The following is an 8217-nucleotide window of genomic DNA, read 5'->3' on the forward strand; positions in this document are numbered from 1 at the left end:
CTATGAGGAAACTGAGGTACAGCTAGTAAGCAACAATGCTGGCATTGTACTAGGAAGCCTCCTAATTACTAAGGCAGTTCTTCTAATGGCTAAGTTTCCTCTGAGGGGCCATCCAGTTCAACAAAGTCTTCCCAAGCACAGTCCCTACAAGATGCACTGTGAGAACAAAGAAATGAATAAGCTCCAGCCCTGCCCTTTAAGTCCAGTGAGGGAGAAACGCGGAAGAGATTCAGATAGTGACAGGTGCTCTAACAGTTTGGAGGGAGGAGGTTGACTAGAGAAGATCCCCCTATGGAGATGGCATTCGGATCCGTCCTTTGAAGAGGTGAATGTCAGCAGCCTGAGTTGAGGCCATGAGACGGTGAGACAGGAACAAAGCAGAACCAAAACTGTCTCTTGAGCAGCAGCAGGATGCAGCTGTCACGCAGCATCTGGGATTAACCATCGGCCTGCGACCCACAAGTTCCAGGAACTCCACAGGCTGCCAGCATCCCCCTCCGTTTCCCTAAGCATCCCCCGCCCCTTGCCTAAACATCCCCACTTCAAACTGACTGGTCCCCAGAGGCCCACCTGACTCCTACTTCAAACTGGCCAGTCCCCAGTGGCCAGCCCGACTCCCCATTTCAAATTGACCAATTCCCAGCTGCCCACTTCAACCACTAGAAATCAGTACCCCAGACCCCGACTCGCGGCTGGTCAGTCAGTTTCCACCTGGTCAGCCCGGCCTGCTTTCCTTCCTCAGCTTTTCTCTAATCAGCCTGGCTTTTGCCTTTTAATAAACTTGCATAATCTCTCTTGACCCACTCTTGAACTCCTTCATGCTCGAGGTCAAGAACCCACACTAAGGGCCAGGTCTCACCCAGGACCCCGGTCCCACCCAGTCCAGTATCATCTCGAACAGTGCCAGCAAAGACTTCCAGGCAGGAAAGTGTTTAACCCTCAGAAGCTCGGGTTCTGGAGACTGAAAGGGACCTCAGAAGTTTCCCAGTCCAACTCTCACAATAAGGTGCTCCCTGCCTCCCAAGCAACTGGAGGGATGTCAGAGAGACGGAAAGCCACCTTGCTCTCAGCTGGGACTTGTTCCCTGGGTCAGTCCTCAGGCTCCAGAACGCGCCGTCACTACTCCTCATACATGTTCCAGAGTTCCTCCAACATGCACATCACTCTCCTCTGGGCAAGCCCCTTTGTCCTGTCCCTTGCACTTTGTATTGTCCACAGATACTGTCAGCAAGGTATGTTTGGACCAGATGATGGGAATACTTTGCCACTCAGGAGAAGGCTCTAGAAGGTGTGCCCTTATTTGTGACTACAGCAGGACCCAATCCAGGCGTGCTTCACTCTAAGAAAATTTTTTAATCAAGATGGCAATTTTTAAATTAATAACTCAGCAAAATAGGATATAATTATTCACATACCAAATGCTTCTTTTTATTGTTTACAAAAGGAACACAAATTTATTTCAACAGAGTTTCCCTGGTATTTTCCTAAACATTAGGACTTTAGTAAATAAATGGGCAAAGGACCTGAACAACTAGTTCACAGCCAAAGAAAGACTTAAATAAAGAAACTTTAAAGAAATAAAGAAACTTTAAAAATGTCCAACCTTAACCATAATCAAGTGCATGCAAAAATTTTTTAAATTAGAAACTTTTTTACCCCTTTTATTAGCAAGTATTAATAAAATGCTAATGGCCTATACTATCTAATTTATGGTAAAATTGCCACACTCTAAGTTTTGGCTGGCCTTATAAGTTGCCACAATCTTTTTGGAACACAGTTTAGCAACATGTCTCAAGAGCTACTGTGTTCTTGCTCTAGTAAATCCATTCCTGGGAATTAATCCCTTGAAAAAATCCACAAAGACAAAGCCATCAGCACAAAGATATTCTTTCTAGGATTATCTATAATTTTTTTTTTATAATTTTATTTAGTTATTTATTTTTCCCCCAAAGCCCCAGTAGATAGTTGTATGTCATAGTTGCATATCCTTCCAGTTGCCGTATGTGGGACGCAGCCTCAGCATGGCGGGAGAAGTGGTGCATCCGTGCATGCCTGGGATCCGAACCCGGCTGCCAGCAGCGGAGAATGCGCACTTAACTGCTAAGCCAAGGGGCTGGCCCTCTATAATTTTTTAAATTAAAACAAAAGCAGTTTAGGGCCGGCTCCGTGCCCTAAGGCACCACTTCTCCGTCCAACCCGAGGCCGAGTCCCACGTACAGCAACTAGAAGGATGTGAACCTATGACATACGGCTATCTACTGGGGCTTTGGGGGGAAAAAAATGAATAAATAAAAAAAAAACAAAAAAACAAAAAAAACAAAAGCAGTTTAGATGATTAACCAAGGAAATGCTTATGTAATTTAGGGAAAATGAATTGAATGGAAAACCACACAGCCCTTAAAAGTGATCATTGTGAAGACTCTAGTATCTTTGTAAATGTACGAAAGAAATACAAAAATTTAAAATATCTTCGGCCAGGCCCCGTGGCATAGCGGTTAAGTGCGTGCGCTCCACTGCTGGCGGCCCGGGTTCGGATCCCGGGGGCGCACTGATGCCCCGCTTGTCAGGCCATGCTATGGTGGTGTCTCACATAAAGTGGAGGAAGATGGGCACAGATGTTAGCTCAGGGCCAGTCTTCCTCAGCAAAAAGAGGAGGATTGGCATGGATGTTAGCTCAGGGCTGATTTGCCTCACAAAATAAAAAAATATATCTTGTATGCTCTGCTGTCACTTCTTTCTACATGTGAGCAAAGACTAGGAGGAAACCTGCGCTCTCACACAGTCTCCTTTCACTCAGTAAAATCCAACTCCAATCTCCCAGTTGCTCAGGCCAAAAGACTTGAAGGTCAGCTCTATTTTTCAAAACAGATCCAGAATTGCACACTTCTCCTCACTTCCACTGCTCCCACCCTGGTGCACACCAGAGTTGTATCTTGCCTGAACCAATGCAGTAGCCTCCAAACTGGTCTCCCTGCTTCCACTCTTGCCCCCTTCCACCTATCTCCTACCTTAGGGATCCTGTTAAAGCATGAGACAAATACACCCTCCTCTGCCCAAAACAGCCAGTGACATCCCAGCTCTCTCCAAGTAAAAGCCAACGCTCTGACAGTGGCCCTTAAGGCCCTGAATAGTCTGGTCTTGCTACGCCCCCTCTTTCCTCATCGCCTACCATGGTCCCCCTCATCACTCTCTTCCAGGTACACCAGCCTGTTTGCTGTTCTTTGATCAGGCCACACTTCCTCCCACCACAGGGCCTTTACCCTTGCTGTTCCCAAAGCCTAGAACGCTCTTCCAAATGGCTTGCTCCCTCAGCCACTCCTTGTCCCCACTCCCCACCCCAGTCCCCGGCCCCCACCAATCTACTTTATGTCTCTATATATTTGCCTACACAGGGCATTTCATACAAATGGAATCATACAATTTGTGCTCTTTTGTGACTGGCTTCTTTCACTTAAAAATTAAATAATGTTTTCAAGACTTATCTATATGTGTTGGAAAAACCTCAGTTCTTTTCATCCTGTGTCTCTCCTTTATTCTCACACTACTGCCACGCTCACAACACATCTGGTCACCAAATGCGTGGAGGTTTCTCCCCACCGAGCAAGTCTCTGTGACACCAGCTGGGTGTCCTACAATTTAACTCAATTCTGACACTGTCTACCTGGAGATAGCGTCAGATCCCACAGGTTAAAAGTTCAGTCTCACTAAACTGTTCCCTCCCACAGTTAAGACAACAGTCACCAAGTCCAAGTCACCTGGGCTTCTGACCAATCGGCTATAAATCTGAGGTTCCCACGACCTCCTCCTCAGGTTCGATTAATGTGCTAGAGCGCTCACAGAACTCAGGGAAACACCTACTTACATTTACCAGTTTATTAAAGTATATAATAAAGGATATGGATGAACAGCAAGGAGAAGAGATACATAGGGCGAGGTCTGGGAGGGTCCCAAGCACAGGAGCTTCTGTCCCTGGGGAGTTGGGGTGTCTCACCCTCCTGGTACGTGGATGTGTTCACCAATGTGGAAGCTCTCTGAACTCCACACTTTTGGGATTTTTATGGCGGCTTCATTCCCTAGGCATGATTGATCATTAACTCCATTCCAGCCCTTCTCCCTTCCCAAAAGAATGGCGGGCAGGGCTAAGAACCCCAAGATGTAATCATGGCTTATTCTTTCCAGTGACCATCCCCCATCCAGGAGCCCACCCAAAATCACCTCATTAGAACAAAAGAGACTCCTACCACCCAGGAAATTACAAGGGTTTCAGGAGTTCTATATCAGGAACTGGGATCAAAGACCAAATATTAGAACAAAAGATGCTCCTAGTGTTTTTATCACTTTGGAATTTATAAGGGTTTCAGGAGCCTTGTGTCAGGAACCAAGGGCAGAGACCAATATATATTTTCTATTATCTCATACCATGTCATAGCTTGTATCAGTACTTCATTCCTCATTATTGCCAAGTTATATTCCATTGTGTGGATATACCGCATTACACTTATTCATTCATCGGCTGATGGACCTTTCAGTTTTTTCCACCTTTTGGCTATTATGGATAATGTTGCTAAGAGCACCCGCTTTCCTTTGACTTCCTTTATTGCTCCTGAAACGTTACTTGTGCAATAAAAATTCTGTGTTCCAAAACATCCTCATACATTGACCTTCTAGTAGTATGTTGCCTAAAGCACACAAACAACACACACCATGTGGCATGAAAGCCTGGAATTGTTCCCTTTCCTAGAGGAGTGAAAAGATGCCTGTCTGCAGTAGGTCTGGATAAGTCTTTGATCCAGCGATTTCTCCCTTTGTCATACCTCCCTCTTAGTAAACAGGAGACCACCTGGGGCTTGCCGCAAGAGGCACAGCAGAGCCTAGGGGGAAGGAGCTGGGCTTCAGGCAAACTTACTCCTACTTCCTCCACAGCAATGACTTCAGGTCATAGGAGTTTGCCCTGAATCCTCTTGTTTCCACAGTCGGGTTCTGCTGTGTGGGTCCCTCCGGCACTCATTGCTGATTGCAGGGCAGGGTGGAAGCTGTGGGGTCTAGAGATGGAGTCCCATCCCCAACCTCGGAGGAGCCCCCACCCTCTGAGGATCTGGGCAAGTACACAGATCGCCGCAGAAGGAGACACACACCAGAATTGTGAGCCTCTCCCAGGCAGCCCTTGCTGGTCTGGTCATCCCACACGGAGACACTCGGCAATGTTTACTGGTCAAACAGATGAATTGATACTCTGACTGCACTTCTGACACTTCAGTGGCATTTGGAGAGCAATCCAGGCTGCAGAGCCACTGCCCCTTGGCACCTCCACCTGGAAGTCCCAGGGCTCTCCAAACTTTCAGTTTCTCGCCCCTAAACTGCCTTCTCTCCCATGTTCCCCATCTCAGCAAAGGACCCATCACTTACCTAGTTGGTTGCCCAAACCTAAACTAGGGGATCAGCCTCAACTCCTTCATCACTCATTCAAAAAAGATTCTCTGCACATCTACTATATTCCATGCCCATTGCTAGGCACAGGGGAGGAAGCAGTGACACAAGGGAGGTGAAGTGCCTGCCCTCTGGGACCTTGGTGTGGCTCTCAACACTGCCAGATATGATACCCCATTTTTAAATCAAATGTTTTGAATATCTTCTTTACCATTCTGAAATGAAACTCATGGATAACATAACCTACTTATACATGTAATGAAAAAACAAAATCAATAAAATATAGCTAATATAAAAGGTAAATAAAAGGAGCATTCTAATAAAATAATACGTGTTTCAATCTGTAAACGCTCTAGCCTAATACACTAGAAGACATAACGAAGCGGTCACATGCTGGCACCTACTTATAACAAAGAAGTTTGGATTCAAGACAGGTAAGATACTATTCAAGCAACACTTTATTTTTGGTATTTGAAAATAAGAGCTAAAAAAGTAGATTTTTATATACCATGGATCACGGTGATGACAACATCAACAAATGCAGATGAATACCCATGTGCCGTATGGGGACTCACCATGGTCAAGCAAAATTCTCAAACAATTAGCACACCAGCAGGTGTCGGGGGTTATTTCTTCTTTCTCAATCATAAGTCCGGTTGCCATCACTGATGTGATCTTCCAAAATGGTCATCAATCCTTGTTAAAGTTCTGAACAAAGCAAAGTTTAGTCTTCCTTTGATTTACATAGTAGTTGCATTCCTGGAAAATTCAGCATATGTCAAAACCATGCCAAAAAAAAATACTGAGTTTATGTGTAAAATAGAGTTAGTTTCCAAGCTCAGATCATCACAAACAGGTATGTTACCTACAGGAGTATCTGGTGGGACTTCTCCAAGTCACATGGGACATGGGACATTCTCTGCAGGGCAAAATTGTCCCAGCATTGCAGGACATCGAGCATGCCCAACTCCATCCACTAAATGGAAGCAGCACCCTCCTGTCATTGCATCCACCGAACACCCCATACAGTTTGAAGCCTTCCTTGGGGAGCAGGAATTCCACTAAGAACACTGGTCTAGAGGGCCAATATTCAAAAAGTTGATCCTAACCCAGTGTAATGTGTGCTGTAACATGGATTCTAGGGTCTGTGGGTGCTCCAAGCCTGGGGTACCTCAGGAATTAGGGGAGAAGAGACAGAGATCACGGGGTTTGAAGCAGACAGAGATTGCCACAAGCAGACAAGACTTAAGGGAGGCCAATTTTCCAGACAGAAAGAAAGGAAGGAGAAGGAGCTCCAGGCAGAAGGGACAGCATCAGCAAAGGCCTGGAGATGGATGATAATCCACGTGGTATGTGGAGAAATACAAGGGCTAGAGCTCAAAGGGCCAGGAAGGAAGAGGCTGGAGGAAGAGGCAGGGTCCAGACGCTCACACGCCTGTCATGGGAAGCAGCTTGAACTCTGTCCTGGGGAGGTAATGGGGGGCCATCTGACATACTATGTGTTTTACTCATAAGTGCATTATCTTGCTTAATAAACTCTGGGCAAAAGATTTGTTCCCCTGAGGCCCATTTTGGGAATAGTATTCCTGGAGCCAGCCCAGAAGTAAGGCCTGGAAATGCAACCCAGGAGTGTTGATCAAATCAAATTGACCTGCCTTATCTCCCATTTGCTTACACAGTGGGACCTGGTTTTGCTTTGTCTACCCAAGTCCACAGATCAAGTTCAGAGAAGCTATATAAACAGTGATAAAGCTTCCGTGAAAGCAGATATTGACTCCCAGCTCAGCCCAGCACTCCTCCTAGAGAAGCCCAGCCTGTGGGCTTCAAGGTTAACGAACTGAACTCTTGAAAGCCCATTCCCACAGTCCCTGGGGTGGACAGAGGAACTCATGGCCACTTTCAAAAGGACAATGTCCTCTCTCAGTGAAGGTACCAGGGCAATAGAGAAAGATCCTTAGGCAAACCTGAGTCCCCATTCTCACCCCACAGAAGGAAGATTCTCTGATTAATGTGACACCTTATAACACCCTAAAAAATGCTTTAGCAAGTAAAAGCTAATATATTGGCAAAAGACCTGTTGAATCCCCCATTCTCCTGTGTTAATCAGAAAGATGCAGGGAAATGAACTAAACCAGAATCCTCCCTACACAGACTTCCAAACAATCCTCCAAACACAGAAACGAATATTTGATCATTTGAGGCCAGACTTTGAGGAAGGCCCAGTCAGTCAGCTACACAGATAGTTCTGAGAGACAGTTCATGTCTCCCAGGATGGGACGATGGGACTTGGGAGGGGTGAGGGGTTCTTAGACAGATTCCTTTGTTCTTTTAGTGTAAATCATGACCCCAGAGCCTCTCTACAGCCACAGAAACCCCCAGCTCACTGAGACTGTCCAAGAGGTCTTCCAGAACAATCTTTCTGTGTAATTAAGAGTTCCTCTCAGTGATAGTGAAAGCAGCCTGCTCTTAAAAATTATGGAGATCTAGGGCATTTGGGGTGCCATTTTTACCCCGTTCTACCCCCATCTCCCTCTCTGATTCTGACGGCTTGGGACGGGCCATAAAGGTTATTTCACAGCTGAAGAAACTGATGCTGAGAGAGGAACATTGTCACAGTGGGCAAGTCAGGATTGGAAATCCAAGCCCAGGCTTACCACTCACAGGCAAGACCACACGTAAATATGTTTATGAAAGTCCCAAGGGCAGTGACCAATCAAACTGTCTCTAAGAAGGAGTCATTCATACAGTCACCAAATGAATGTTCTAGGCTTATGTTGTTCAGTGCCGAAG

The sequence above is a fragment of the Diceros bicornis genome, chromosome 5 (genome assembly GCF_020826845.1).
Source record: "Diceros bicornis minor isolate mBicDic1 chromosome 5, mDicBic1.mat.cur, whole genome shotgun sequence".
In the NCBI taxonomy this organism is placed as follows: Eukaryota; Metazoa; Chordata; class Mammalia; order Perissodactyla; family Rhinocerotidae; genus Diceros; species Diceros bicornis.